Source organism: Chlamydotis macqueenii, chromosome 3, assembly GCF_036417535.1.
Source record: "Chlamydotis macqueenii isolate bChlMac1 chromosome 3, bChlMac1.mat, whole genome shotgun sequence".
NCBI classification, from domain to species: Eukaryota; Metazoa; Chordata; class Aves; order Otidiformes; family Otididae; genus Chlamydotis; species Chlamydotis macqueenii.
This window is the reverse complement of record NC_141558.1, coordinates 65411739-65427067: the sequence shown is the minus strand read 5'-3', so window position 1 is coordinate 65427067 and position 15329 is coordinate 65411739. Positions and strand designations below refer to the sequence as shown.

General features: G+C 41.0%; 1 protein-coding gene across 10 annotated transcripts in view; it reads left to right on the top strand.

Annotated features, from left to right (window-relative positions):
• HIVEP2 (HIVEP zinc finger 2) overlaps positions 1-15329 on the top strand; it is a 141546-nt gene that overhangs the window by 58467 nt on the left and 67750 nt on the right. For 8 of the 10 annotated variants that reach the window (XM_086744759.1, XM_086744762.1, XM_086744764.1 and 5 more), the window contains one exon: positions 5892-5953. The exons of 1 other annotated variant lie outside the window; for it this stretch is intronic. The gene's annotated coding sequence lies outside the window, so the exon portion shown is untranslated. Of the gene's footprint in view, positions 1-5891; positions 5954-9489; positions 9508-15329 lie in introns of those variants that run through there. One more of the 10 variants, XM_010129140.2, reaches the window with a different exon arrangement.

Below are 15329 nucleotides of genomic sequence, written 5' to 3'. Positions count from 1 at the left end.
CTGAATGCTCGGTGCCTCATGACCTTGGTCCCGAAACCTTTGCTCATCAGCTCAGTCCTCCCTGCAAGTGACCAGTGACTTTCATAAGACTGTTGGAGATGGGACCAGGGCTGTCAGTAAGTTAATAGGTTTGTAAATGTTACGCTGTCATCGAGTTAGTTTGGAAGGAACCCACCCATTTGTTTGCGCCTGGGGAAGAAGAGAGAAGGGAGGCACTGCAGGTGCGGGCTGCGGGCTGTGGCAGGCGGGAAGGTGCCTCCTTTGTGTTGGTAGCCCAGCACCAACTCCTGTAAACTGCAGCAAACACTTTTCTTTGTCTCCTGTTTGTTTCCTGTGTGTACACAGCACAGTAATTCCTGCAGGGATTTTTGCTCTTGGCAGTGTTTCTCTTTAGTGCCACAAAGTGAGCATTTTTTTCCTGCAGGACCTCAAACAGCTCAGCAAGTGGTGCACTGCCAGTGACTCAGCGCAGAGCCCCTGTCCCTACGCTTGCAGCCACAAGCACTCCCTACCAGCCTCCTATTTTCAGATGCAGAGCAGTCCCTGAATCCTGAGATAGGAGCAGGTCAGGGACAGGGTTATCCTGGGTATAGAGGTCCCATACCCCAAGGAGACAATGAGGGAAGAAGCTCCCTTCCAACCCAGGTTAAAAGTCTTTGTGAGGCAGATCCTGTGAGGCAGGGTGTTCGGATTGGCTCGGAAACTTGGTGTAAAGGAAGTGAGAAAGAAATGCCACACACAGACATCCCTAGGAGCCTTGATAATGTCAGGACATCTGACAGTACAGTGGTACTTCAAAACCATCACTGTTGTGAAGAATTTACATGATACTGAAATAGCTAATAACATGAGTGCAGTACAAGGCACTAATTCAAGATTGCTGAGGAGTTTGCCAACTGTCTGTAATTTCATGTAATGACTTTGTCCCTTTGCAGATAGGCCTTTAGCTTTGAGGAGCTTTCCAGAAACTCATCTAGCCTTTCTTTTTCTCAAGCACAATTGCCAGTTGCTACCCTACTAGATAGAAATAATAGCTACTAAGTTAAAAAATTAAATTCCTTATCAGGTAGTCATTTTGTTTTCACAAACTTATTCCAACATGCTCAAAGATAGACTCTCTGCAGCTTTCCTTCTGATACATTTATTTATACTTTTAGGCAGTGAAGTAAATGTATGTTTCTGAAATGGGATTGCTGTGCATGCTGCTTTGTGACAATCTTTGTTCAGAGACCAAGGAGATTCAAAGTCAGTCTATGAGGTCCTGACATCTGCTGTCCCTTTCTTGGGAGGCAGGATATCAATCTGCAGTGTGAAACTCCTTCCCCCTCTCCAGGGAATTCCATTTCCATATACAAAGGCCAGCCAGAAATCCTAATCCGGAAGTCTGTAATTTGGCAATGAGAAATGGGGTTATGACAACTAGGAGACACAAAACTCTTTAAACCCTCTTCCACTAATGTGCAGTGAGAAGTAATAGTAACCACATTTTCTTAGTGCAAACAAATCATGGAGCATCACATTGAGTAAAGAGAATAGGAACCTTTGGGGTTGCTTTGCTAGATCTCCATCGTCTGTAAAACTCAGGGCCACATGCTGATGAAATACAGCCTATCTGTCAATGTGAATGGTGATCCTTTTTCACACTCTTGATTCTTGACCAGGAGTTCAGTTTCTCTGGAACCTTGCTGCTGGCTACAGAGGGAGCAAGACTGCAAATCAGAAGATCAGTTGCTCTTTTTAGTTTAGCGTTTTCTACCTTGATTGCTCTTAAATTAGATATCACAGTGGTGAAAGCATCAAAGCCAACATCACCTAGAAGGGAACAGCAAACTCAAAGAGATATAAAGGAGCAAAGTGGAACAAAAGAGCGAAAGAAGTATTAGGTTAAGTATCAGGAAAAAAATCATTACAGTGAAGGTCTGTTCTCCTGATGGAAACCAGAAGAGCTGATGAGTTTGAATAACTCAAAAGTAACCTGGACAAAATACTGTAAAATATACTACATAAACATTTCTTATTTGGGTATGAGATGATCTAATAGACTTTGGCCATTTCCTTTTTGATCTAATTTCTGGGATTCTGTGATTACTTTTTAAAAAGGTAATTTTCTTCCTTGTCTCACTGCAAACCTTCTTCCTGAAAGTTTTTGGCACTTTCTACCGCAAAGGGAGGCATTTGCAGAAATCCAGTATAGTGGTGTTTTGAAGACTCCAAACAGATTTTTCATGTCCATATCTTGCCGTTGCTCCATTGTAAAATTCCCAGAATACTTTATGGGAGTTTTACATTAAAATTGTATGGTATTTATATCTAGCTACTCTTTAGAGGCCTGAGTCGTATCCATGCTCTGTTCCCAGACTAGCCTTCTTCCAGTTCTTTAAAGCTACGCTTTGGCTTTACAGGAAATAATAATCGTGCCTACCATACTGTAACTAAAATATTCAGACACATGAATCTTTTTCTTTACTTCCTATAAAAATGTCATTTGTAGCTTTATTTTGTTTATTCTAGTTTGACTATAATATAAACGAGTTTATTAAAGTGTTAGCTCTAAGTTGCAATTCTTTCTTGAGACTGAAAGGTCTTAGAAGAAATATTATTGAAACTGCAGGGCAAAACCATGTATTAAAAGAAAAATGAATAATGAGTCTGTTTTCGTATGGATTTTTTTAAAAGTACAGCTTGTAGTTGAACTGGATGTACTATTTCTTCCACTGCAGCCAGGAAGCCCTCATAGACTTTTGACAGTGCCGCCAAAAAATTAATGCTTCAGCTGTTTAAAAGATATCAAAAGCTCATTTGACAATTGTAATCTCTTGAAGGAATTTCCTTTCCCATTTTCCCTCCCTATAAAAATTGATAACAAGATGCTTATATAGTAGAAACAGAAAGTCAGAGGTTTGTTATAAAGCGTTGTGCATTCCTTCCAGCCTCACAAGATGAGGCACGACATCTTCATGGCAGGCCAAGAAACGTGGGCACTCCATTGTGTAAGTAGCATTTGCTTCAAGGATTAACCACTTGCCAAGATAGCATACATAGCAATGTTTTCTAAGCCATTTTTCAGTTTTTACGTAACATGGCAGCCAACAGGAGAGCTGGTGGAGATGGCTGGGTAGGAACTCAAAGCAGTGACCAAGGAAAGGAAGCAGAGAAGTAGGCTGCATGTGCCAGCATCAGTTGACACAGCAGAACTGTTGTGAAAGGACAAGGGATAATGGTTTCAAAATAGAAGGAGATAGATTCAGATTAGACATCAGGAAAAAATTTTTTACAAAGAGGGTGGTGGAACGCTGGACCAGGTTGCCCAGAGAGGTGGTGGAAGCTCCATCCCTGGAAACATTCAAGGCCAGGTTGGACGGGGCTCTGAGCAACCTGATCTGGTTGGAGATGTCCCTGCTCCTTGCCAGGGAGGTTGGACTAGATGACCTTTAAAGGTCCCTTCCAACCCAAACTATTCTGTGATTCTATGATTCTATGAACTGAAGGCACGGGAAAGCAGCACCAGCCCAGCTTCTCTCAGATTTCTTTCCTCAGTTTTGCATGCAACAAGATGTGACAAACTGAAATGAGATGCAACTTAAATTTTTGTTCTGAAGCGTATCAAAAAAGGCACTGAAACACGGACTCAGAGGTCAGAATTGTTCCCTTTTCTGTAACAAATTCCCAGGGCAGCTGTTAATACTACTCTGTCTTTTAAGGCTAATCTTTAATAGTATTCACTGATATGTAATATGAAATATGCAGTATTACTGTGGCTGTGGTGAGGAGCAATTTGTTCTTCTCTAATGATAGAAAGGAGTTTCTGTGTTGGGAAGAGTGAGATAATTAAAGAGGTTGCCAATAAAAAAGCCACTGTGTTTGCAGAGGGTGCCCTTGCGTTCAGCAAATGCCAATTAGAGAAATGTCACTTTATGTGTACAATGGGTTATTACTGCACAAACACTTGTACAATTACACACTGGGTCAAAAGGGCAAGTTACCTTCACTTCACAGCCATTATTTTAAAGCAAACACAACTATCAAGCAGACAAATATCAGGCATTGTGGAAGGGAGAACAGTAAAGTAATAAGTGTTTGAAAATGCAGGCTAAAGAGAAAAAGAGTCAATGTAACAAGCCTGGGTGTTGTAGGAGGTGATTTTTAGCATGTTTGCACCACATGGATTAGAAATACTGTCTTTATATAATGGAGAAGCAAATGCTTCCTTCCACCACTGAAATAAAGTTATTATACTGTTGTGTTCTTCTGATGCTTGGAAATGGGAAGAGAATATACATTTCTTTCAGTTACCTTTGAAATGTTTGTAATCCACGTGCCTTTGTAAGTGATTTTGTGTACTTTCTTTTGTTGTGCTAGCAATGGTTTGGTGTCCCAACATCTCTTGTGTGGCACTCACTGACTTCAGTAAATGGAATAAAGAGCAGTTCTGTGAGTTACCAGGCGCAAGACATGGCCTTGACTGTTTATTATTTGCACTTGTTTGTAGGTGTTCCTTTTGGTATTTTATTTTGCGTGTTTTACCTGGAGCTTCATTAGATTCAAGTCTAAAGAGGCAGAAGGCTCAGTGGATGCTGTGGCCATCTCGGGTGTGTGCAGAATGGCTGCGCTATGTGTGGATTCATGAGTTTTGCTGTAAGGCTACCAAGTTTGTCTTCCTTTCCAACGTAGTCCCAATCAGTGCTTGTGCTGGCTTCTCTCTGGGTCATAAGAAGGAACACACTTCAGCAGGGATTGTGTTATAATCAGTGGCCTGAACCTTTGTGCTCGCTCGACTTCATACCTCTAGGAAGCTCAGCTGGCAAACGTAATGCAGACCTTTGTGACAACGCCTTCTGGGGTGCACGGGCTGCTGGTTATATTGTCCTGCTTCCATATATGCCAAGGTATTTCCATTGACATACTCTTTTCATAGGTTTGAAATCATTGTGGCTTTGGAGTACTGGCTTTCCCTAAAGAGGAAGAACTGCGCTCGCCCGAGGACCTGCTCAAACCCAGAATCTGCTGGGGCAGGACAGGGTGGCAGAAGTTAAATGGAGAGTGTTAGTTTGAAAAATGTTATGAGGTCACCATCCTTTTAAATTGGTTTACACAGATGGCTGTCTGGTTTGTTGCTTTGTCCTTGCTTAATAGTAACTGTTTATGGAAAAACGAATTGCTTTGCAGAAGGAGGTCCAAAAGCTCATGCTGTTGTTTCCCTCGCTGGAGATCTTCATGTTATTATGGGCATACAAAGATTTGGCCTGAAACGGAGATTAATTATGAAGCGCACAGTGAATAATTAACTGTTTGACTTGTTTCTAAACTCCATAGTCACCGGGTTAGAAATGATTTCCCAAACTGCCGGATATAAGAGAAGGTTATTCCTGGTTTCACAATGTCAGTGTTGTTAGGGCTTTGTGCTGTGTGTACTCTGCCATCAGCTGATACCTATGCAAGTTGGGTCCAGCTTCTCATCCAAACCACTTCCTGGGGTTTTCTCGGGTAATGGCAGAGATTCAGAAGACACCGCAGTGCCTCAGAAAGTTGTTTCTTACATGTCGCACCCAGACTGTGTGACCGGGAAGAAATGACGTTCTTAGGAAAATGTTATGATCTTAAAAATACCTACTTCTTTTGTTTGTTCTGCATTCAGATTTAGATGTGCTTTGCTTGGCTTGCGTCCTACTGACCTGTTCGTAGACTTGTGGTATGCATTGTGGAAGATGTAGGAATATGTATGTACATGATATATGTGAGGGTGGAGCCTGAGAGTATCTCCCAGGCAGGGACGCTGATTTTGCATCCACAGTTGTTCCTACCTGGCAAAAAAAACCCCGAAGGAAATAGACAGGATTAAAATTTTTTTAAAGGAAATAAAATCTAAATAATGGTACTCTGCACTTTTGCAGGACTGTCTACTTAAGAAGCTGAGAGTGAGTTAGAAACATTGATGAAGCCTCTATTCTGTGAGGTGGGTATGTCTTTTTATTACTCTTTTGAAAAAGCATAGAAAATTCAAACTGTTTGCCCGAGTCCAGACATAGAGCTGTTTAAGAGCTGTGAATAGAGTCCAGAAGTTTTCTGCCATGGCACGTGTTCTGATCAGTACTTACAAATAAGGTCTTTTGCCCTCCTCTGGAAGGAAGTGATGAGTTTTTGCATTCTGTTAACGTTTGAAGTGACTCTTTTAATTTTTGATTTCTGACTAATGGAATAAGTGACTCTCACAGATACTTTTGCTCTGCTGTCCTCCCGCTCTTGTTGTGTGGTGGCCTTAGATGTCAGTTTGGGCAGATAATAGTCTGTGATAGGGGAGTCAGTGGAAATCAAACATGGCCACTGGATCCTGGCCAAACATAATCTAGGGTTCAGAAATGTTCAGTGTGTTTTATTACTTTTTTTATTTTAACATTTTGTCACGGTCAGATGCACCAGCAGTCTTTTAATAAATCCTCATCTGCGTTAAGACTTGCAGCTCGGGTTCGCAGACCCATGAGGGCTGGGTAATTTGAATAAGTCTGAGAAGTGAAACTGAACTGTGTAGGTGCAGCAACTACAGGCAGCAAAACTAGTGAATCCTTATAATTTTTATTGCCTTTGTCATTACAAGATACTGCATGCAAAATGTCAGCTCTGCTTGCCCTCTACATGAGCAGCTCGGATGTGGGTCCTCAGAGCTTCCGCGTGCCGAGTTAGTTGCCCATCCCTACTCGAGTGGCCCTGCTCCTGGAGCACTTGTTTTGGGCACTGGCCTGGAGAAACTCCTTCTTGGGTTCTTGGTTATTTGCACTAGTTTCCCTTTTGTCTTTGGGAGATAAACTCAGCAAGTGGGCTTCTGCTTCACAGCATTGGGATCCTGGACTTGCTGTGGCAAGGAATAACTCATGAGTGGAATGTGTCTCTTTAAGGATTTGGGTTTTTCTTTAAACCAATGTTTGCCTTTAAAAGCCTTTTTAAAATAAATTACTCTGACAGTAAGTGCCAGAATAGATATCAATAAAATATGAATTTATGCATGCCAGCATTTATCTCTTTTGTGTCTATTCACAAATACATACTGAAAATTGACTCTAGCTCCATATGGCTCCCAATCTTTTCCCTCCCCCGGCTGTCAGCTTCTCCTTACCTGGATGAATAAAAGGGAGCAGAGTGCTGCGCCATGAGCTGAAGGTGGGTGTAGCAGAAAAGTTAGATTAAAAATGTTTTTCTCTGGGACATCACTATGGCTTCTCAAGTGTTTCTCGGTTACAGATGGAAAACACAATAGAAATACGACGCAGTTTGATGCCAATCTTAGCTTCACACTCTGAAAAAGGAATGACAGTAATCAGAGGGCAGGTTACCTATGTGAAGATTTGCTTTCTTGGTGATAGAGGCTGTGCAAAAGCTTTTATTGCTCTAGAAGCTTTTCAGTATACATGATGACTATTAATTAAAATAACTTTTTTTTTTTAATCTGAAATTTACACTTGGTTGAATTAGAGTCTGACAGTCCTGCTTGCAATCTGTTCAATAGCACTGTAGAAAAGTTGAGATACCTCCACTCCGAGACCTTCCATTTCAGAACATAACCACTATTTATTTTACTCAGTTCTGAAGTCCTTAAGTTCAAAATCTATGGTAAGATTTGTAATACATAATTTGATTGAAATTATGCAAATCCTTTGGTGTAGCGTAAAATGCTGTAAGATCTTTGGGGGGAAAACCACCCACTTCTTCTGCCTTAACACACCCGGAGGCTGAAGGTGCAGGTTTCCCATGTTGTGGCCATGTGTGCGGTGGGATGGCACAGCGTGCTGCCTCACTGCTTGCGCTGCACTGCTGGAAAACCCGCACCAGCAGCTTCAACTCTTTGGTGTGAACGGACTCCTCAGAGTCTCCAAAATTGGAAAGTTATGAGCCAGTATTAGTTGTTGTTGCCATTAATCAGTGGTTCCGTTACTACAGCGATACCTCAGCTTCTGGGTCCGTGTGGGTGGGCAGCTAAGTGGCTTTCTGGTGTTGCTGATGCTCTTGTCAGCCAGTAAGGGAGCTGAAATGGTCACAGCTGATTTGGAGGTTCCTTTGGAGATTCTTTCTGCCGATGCCTTTAGAAACAAAACACAAGGCCACAGCTTTCTGTCCTGTTAGAGCGTAAGTTTATATTGTCAAATTCAGAGCAGTTTTATCAAGTTTTAAAGTTATCTAGGGGATAAACAAAGAGAAGCAGCTAAGGTAGAACAGAAGACAAAAGCTGATTAGAAGAATATTCAAACTACAGAATGTTCTGAAATACGTTACCTCTGCTCTAAACTGGAAGAAAGCCCTGACAACTCTTATACAATAAGTTTTCTTTTTTCAGAACATTTTAAATATTGCTTCAGTTTTACTTTGCATGACAGTGTTTTGATGGCGTGAAGATTTTCCAACTCATCTTGTATGTCTTGTTAAATTATAATTCACTGAGTAGCACAACATTACTGTTAAAATGTTAGTACTGATGTATCTTGTTGTATCGCATGGCTGATTATTTTTATGAATCTTCATTTAAACCAGAGACAAAATTCCTGGTTTTTATGTAACTTTTAACTTCTATCAAATCAGTATGTTTTTGTTTCAGGAAGGCCTTTCAGTGTGAGAAGTTTGGATATGTTACAGATTTTCTCAATTCTTCCTATGCAGTTTCAGTTTTTAAAATGAGTGAAACATGTCTTCTTTTATTGTCTATAAAACCCATAAAACCCTAGAATTACATATTTATGACTGTGTAGGATTTCAGCATAGATAGGGCTACTTTTAATTTCTGTGAGAATGTTTACAACCAAATGGTCTCAGGAATAAAACCACAGTTTTTTACGTGTATGTTTTGTGAGTATAGAACTTGCACACGCTCTGAGCCATGAACCAAAAGCTTCAGATTTAGTCAGCAGAGAGGAAGGAATTTGTCTGCTCTACAGCAAAAGGAAGTATTTGCTGTGTTATTGTAGTACATGGCCTTTTGCCATCTTTGATAAAGTATTTAAGGGTTGTGCACCCAAAGTCTGCTGCCCTCTTGACCCATCATCCATCACCAGCTGTAGATGAGGTAGATGAGACGCAACTCCATAGGAGAGCCATTGTTTCAGCCCAGCGCAGCTCCTCCGAGAACGGAAGCTGCAGACAAAGTGGCTCCCTGTGATTCACTGTGCCACTGAGCTCCCGGTGTTTTCTCTTTTACCCATACGTTTTCTGGCCCCGCTCTGTGCCAGCCAAGGTGGATGGACACAGGAGGAAGCTGTGGGATTGAACTGCCTTCCACTCAGCGTCACTGGATGTGAATGAGACGAGTGTCTGGGATTTTTTTTCTGTATTAAAAAGGAAAAATAGAGACAGTTATGACAGCACTGTGCCTTGGCGATGTATTTAAATTTATTTCCCTTTTTGACTATTCAACACTGTTGATAGATGATGCTTAAAACACTGAATTGCTTCTCGTTTTTCTAGCACAGTGTGAATTGCCCAGTCTTTTTTTTTCCCTCTCTGAAAGCAGAGATGCCAGCATCCCCAGTAAGTATGCCAAGAATGTACGGTTATACTTTATACTGCTAAATTAACAGACAGGAATAGTCACACCAAACCAGATTCAGCTCCCAGATGGGAAAGCGTCTCCTCTAGCCCAAATTTTAATGACTTTTTTACATGAGAAAGTTTCACCAATATAGCATACAGTGTGATTTAAAACAAGTGCTGTCGTCTCTCTACGTTGATGATGGGTCACTTGTAGAAAATAGCGATGATTTCTTTGTTTTCAATGACTAACCAGAGGCTGGAAATGTCTGGACATTTAGGTAGGTTAACTCTTCTCTTAGTATCTTAAACTATTTAAATTTTAAAAGATTATTTTTAGTTTATCAGTGGTACTTTCCTGAGCACTGATTTGAAGTGAAAACCAGGGTCTGATTCTTATTCAATTTGTTACATACTTATATGCATGCAATCCTATTAGCTTTGTGAATTTCGGTGTTATATTTGTGTAAGTGACAGGGGAAGGAGTCCTGGATGGCATAACAACAATATCAGAAGAGCTGACTTCAGTTGTTGCAGTGCATGGTGCTGATGGCATGAAATATTCTGACAGACGTTTCTGTCTCCTGACCAGGAAGGGTCTGTCATGAGACGGTGAAATCTGTGGTCTTTGACAATTTGCCTGTGCCAGCTGGAATACCGTGGGAGGTTTTGGCCCCCTGCAAATTTTAACAATGAGTGTGTGATGATGAAACGAGGCAGAAGTTTTATGATTTGCAGGAAAGAAGGGAAAGGGTCTTCCATTTTTTACAAACACTTTAACTAAGAGATGCTGAAGTCCTTGGCCTGACTTCTCCTTGGAACTGCTTTAGGTTCCTGCCATGAAGCTGAGTGAGATACGCAAGTGCTAGAACAAAAAGTTAAAAGGGGCGTACATGAGTGCTTAGATAGAAATGCACAATTCTCTGTGGTTGTACCAGACACTGTAAATACTGTATCTCCAGTCATTGCAGGTGCTCAGACACTGGAGAGATACTTTAGGTGGAATTACTTTGTGCTGTTCTCCACGGTATTTCTAGTTTTCAGTGCACTGTACTACTCTATTCCTGTTTATAAATCTTTTAAGTGTGCACATTAAAAAAGTAATTAAATTGTCATTATAATTTATAGTACGCCTGAAGTCAATCACCTAATTAAACGGAAAGAGCAGAGAGGTAGTAGGTTCATAAGCATTTATTAAGTACTACAGTATTAATTATGCAGGACTTTTGAACCAAGCAAAAGAAGAAAGAATGGAAACACCAAACTAAAAAGGCTTTCCATTGCTGCCCTTCTCAATTTAATAATATGAGACACCCCCCACCCCCAGTTGGCAGGACAAAACTAATGCTTTCTTTTTGTTAATTTTTAATGAAATTATGATGGAGTTTTTTTAATGACAATCACTTGCAGTGTTTTCCTGTAATATTTTTGAAAGAATAATATGTCCCTGTGCAGGGGCCTATAAATATGTGAGTAGAATTGGAAGACACATTGAAAGTTATGGTTTGGGGTGGATGGTGCAGGAGCAGACTCCCTTGGTTATCACTCCTCAGTGCCTCAGGCGAGGAGTGGAGCCTGTGCTGGTCCCAGAAAAAGGGCTTGAGGGACAGTGGAGGTGGAGGCTGAGCCCAAAAGAGGAGGCTCTGGGCAGCACTGGAAGAGTGGCAGGGATGGGTAGGGACACCGTGGTCACGAGAAGGTTTGCTCTTTCTTTGTAACTTTTCTCCCACCTCTAGCTGTACGCCCGTGTCATTTGGATGAAAGAGAGGGTACGAGCTGCTAACTCACCCCACAGGGACCGAGGATGGGAGAAGGCTCTGCAAGGTGACGGGTTGTGGGCTGCAGCCTGAGAAATGGAAGTGCATTATATTAGTGAGCTTGTGAAGCAGGGCTATCTTACCATGTTTGGTTTGCCTTTTGCTGCATCAGATGAAGTGCCTCAGCGTAAGAAGGTGATGAGGATGGAGCAGAAGCCTTAAATTTAAAATTTCTTCTTTTTTCCTAGTTCGTTAGAAAAGAAAAACTGCTGATAACACACTGAAATAGACTTACCTGCCTTCTGTGTTGTTTCTGGGGGTTTTGTTTCAGCCTTGGTGTCCCTTACATGTGAATGTCAGACATCAAAGCTTCTCTTTTAGATAGCAGAGGGTTCTGATCCTAAGCCTGGCTGTGGTGAAGTAGCCGGCCTTTAGGGGAGAGAGCAAGTGAGCCGGCACACAGGCAGCTGCCGGGAGCACTTCGGAGGTCTGCGATCTTGTACTGATCCATCAGCCTGCCACGAGCAGGGCCTTACTGGTGTGTGGGGAGGCAAATGCAGCCAGCAGGCAAACAGCTGCAATAAACCAGGCTGAAGACCAGCAAGGGTTTTGAAAAGAATTAAGTGTACACTTTCCAACTCAACCGGGTGCTGAGGGTAAAGGCTAATCTGAAATCCTGGGAAAGGAACACCTTTGCTTTATTTTCTACAAGAACTTGTGGCAACGAAAATCCCTCTTCCACTTCACCAGAGGTGAGGTCTTTAAAAGACCTGTCGGTCAGAGGTCTTTAAAAAAAGATGGCCAAAAAACCTTCTGTGTAAATGGACAGGAAGGCATTGGAGACTTACCTACTTGTACTGTCGTTATCAAATTGGTGTAACATATTTGGAAGGTAATTGCACAGGTATCAGTTTACCTCGGAATGTATTAAATAGGAATTCATTGGCAATACATAATTACAACAGCAGGGCAACATCTAAAAGTTGGACCTGACTCATCTGAAAACTGGAGAACTAGTTTTGTAGCTCTTTTTTTTCTGGAAAAAAAATGGAGATTGTGTGATTGGAATATAAATCCCTGCCTAAAGGCTGTTTCTTTTCACAGTCTTCAATAGACTGCACTGAACTGACAGCAAAAATAGCAGAAAAAGAAAAGCTAGACTGAGCAATCAAGAAAATTTACTGTGTATATGTTTTTCCTTTATACAGAAAATATTTAATCTATTTGTCCATGAGCACTGCAGTATTGTGTACCATCTTCTTCCGTTCAAGGAGGCAGAGGATTGTATGCTAAGGCCTGATCCAGCAAGGTAGTTGGCAGCACCCTGTCTCCTTGTCCCATGCACCTGCTGAGGCACAGGCTTGCATGCCTTGCTGAAGGGAGACCTCTCATTACCACTCTTAATCCAATGAAATCAGTAAGAGCTTTGCTGCTGTTTCAAAAAGATATAATTGGGATTCTCTTTACAACAAAGATAATGTTTTACCTTATATGGAGCAAATCAAATTATTGACAGTTCTTCATCCCAGAACTCATAATAACCCTATAATTAGCCCAGTCATTATGCTTCAGGTTAGCACCACAGCAGCATTATATAAGAAATGTAACTTGACAGTTGTCTGGGGGGAAAAAAAAGTATATATTAAAATGGTAGTGGCCTAATCAAGGTCTCATTAGTACAAGTTGTGTTATATAATTCAATTTATGGTCAACAAAGTGGTCTTCCGAACTGCATATTGGAAAATGTAACACGTGACTGTATCGGGCTTCACAGCTATCTCTTTAATATAGAAATTGTTCGTGCCTTGCTATTGTTAAGTGTGTTTTCAGCTTCTTACACTGGCAATAGGCAGAAGCAGTCCTGGCAGCAGTGTCATCTCTTTGTTGAAACAGTGAAAAACTAGAAAACCCAAACTTTCCTCATATTGGTTCCGAAAACAAGTTGAATGAATATTATATTGCCGCTATTTGAAGCAACTGTGGGGCGAGCCATTCCGGATACCTTCTGCCAATTTCTTTGTCAAAACACAGAAAAGGAAGTCTCCTCTTCATGTGTGAGAGCCCCTTCTTTACCACTTTCTTTAGGCATATATGTTCATAGGGAAAATTGACTTGTTTTCTGTTATAGGCAAATGGATTTAAGTCCCAGATTCTACTTCAGTGCATGTGCACTATGATATAATGATACACCGAATCAATATTGTATTTTAAATCCATGGCTGTGAAAATATTTGTGAATTCTCAGGTGTTCAAACTGGCACAGGTGTTCTATCAGGGATGGAGAATTGACCACCCCAGTCTGTCTTTATTGGTGGCTCAGAAAGCTCTCAGAGAGGTCTGTGTCAGGCACTGGCAGAGTTAGGACAGGGGTGTGTTTGGTAGCATGTGCCTTGCACGCACAGTGCCTGACTCCCGGCAGCTCAGCCAAAGACTCTCGCTGTAAGTGTGAGCAGGCCACCAGCTTCTCCTGTGCTCCTGGACCTCCTCTGTGTTGGGAGCACAGAGGTGTCACAGTCATTAACATCTATCAGGTGAAGGGCGTCACTTAAAAATTAAAGTATATGGTGCCCTTGCCATGACTGCAGCCCAATCAGGCATATCAGAAGCAGCATTTAAGTTCCTGCTTCTTAATATGGAACTTAATGCGGCCTTGACAGCCTTCAGACCCCCTTGTAAATGCTCAGGTAATCTTGGTGCTGATGTGTCTTCATTCCTGGCAATGCCTAATGGAGGTGACATACATTTATATAAGGAGGTACCACTCCTTGTTCAAATTTGAATGGAAATTCCGTGGAGTTATGGAGCACATCCTGAAGAATAGCAATATTAAATTCCAACTGTCTCATTAATGTGCGTATTGATCTTGTACGTGTGATTTTCTCAAGGTGTTTCTTGGGAGAACAATATTAAATTTGAAAGAACAAATGCCACAGGACAATGTGCGATGACATATTTGTAACTTCAAGTGTCATAAAATAAATTCCTAACTAGACTCAGTGCAAACATTTCAAATCCTCTTCAGCCCACAAAATCAAGGGCCAAAATGTAACCTCAATTCACAGGACTCTTCAGAAAGATGGAAAAGCCCAAAGTCAAGATGAAAGAGTATTTAAGACAAGAAATCTAGGTACATTAAGTCTGGGGAAAGTGTAAGTCAGAGCTTTAACTGCATATATATATTTAAAAGGATTGGAAAGAACAGGTGAAGGTCTTTTCACATATTACTGAAGAGAAAAAGGGGGAAAATACTGTGGTTAAGCTGCAACAGGGAATATTTTGCTAGGCTGTTTGATATTGAAAGGGGTTATTACTACAAAACATTTAGGTCAGTGGAGTAAACAGCCATGGGAGGGTGTGGAGTCAGCCATGGCTAGACTAGGTAAGTGTCTATTATAGGCGATCTAGGGTGACTCATTAAGAAGTGGCTTCCAACACAAATGTTTCTGTGATTTTTGTTCTCTTCAGGTGCAACTCTTGTCAGATTGACTTGTTCTTCCAGTTAGCATGTAAATTATTACAGCCCTATTGACAAAAAAGCCCTCTACACTAAGAACAGCATGTAAGCTAAAAATATTACCAATATTACTTTGCATGTTGTAGCAGATGTAAAATTCCAAATAATTATTAAATAAACTCAATAGTGTTTTTGTATTTATGAATAATCTATTTAAAGCTGTGTTAAAATTGAAATATCTTATAAAATATTTAGACAATTTTTAAAACATTTTGGTTTCTTCCTTAGAATAAAACTTTTTTTTTTCCACAGAAATGTCTCTGTATTTTAAAGATGGGAAATGTATAAAATTTTAGAGAATAATATTACGCAAGAGGTGAGATACACTCTGTGTCACCATGACCACATGAACTACATCTCCCCTCCAAATGTTCGTCGTAGTGAATGTTTGTCGTAGTGCTGGTTCTCAGGGAAGGGTTTAGAGGACCTACAGATCAGTTAACCAATGCATATGTCTGTACGTATGTATGTGCATGCCTTTAGGTAATAGTTACTTACTCGATAGTTGCTGTAGTCAGTGGAATTTTTAATCGATCCCAGGGCACAGAAAA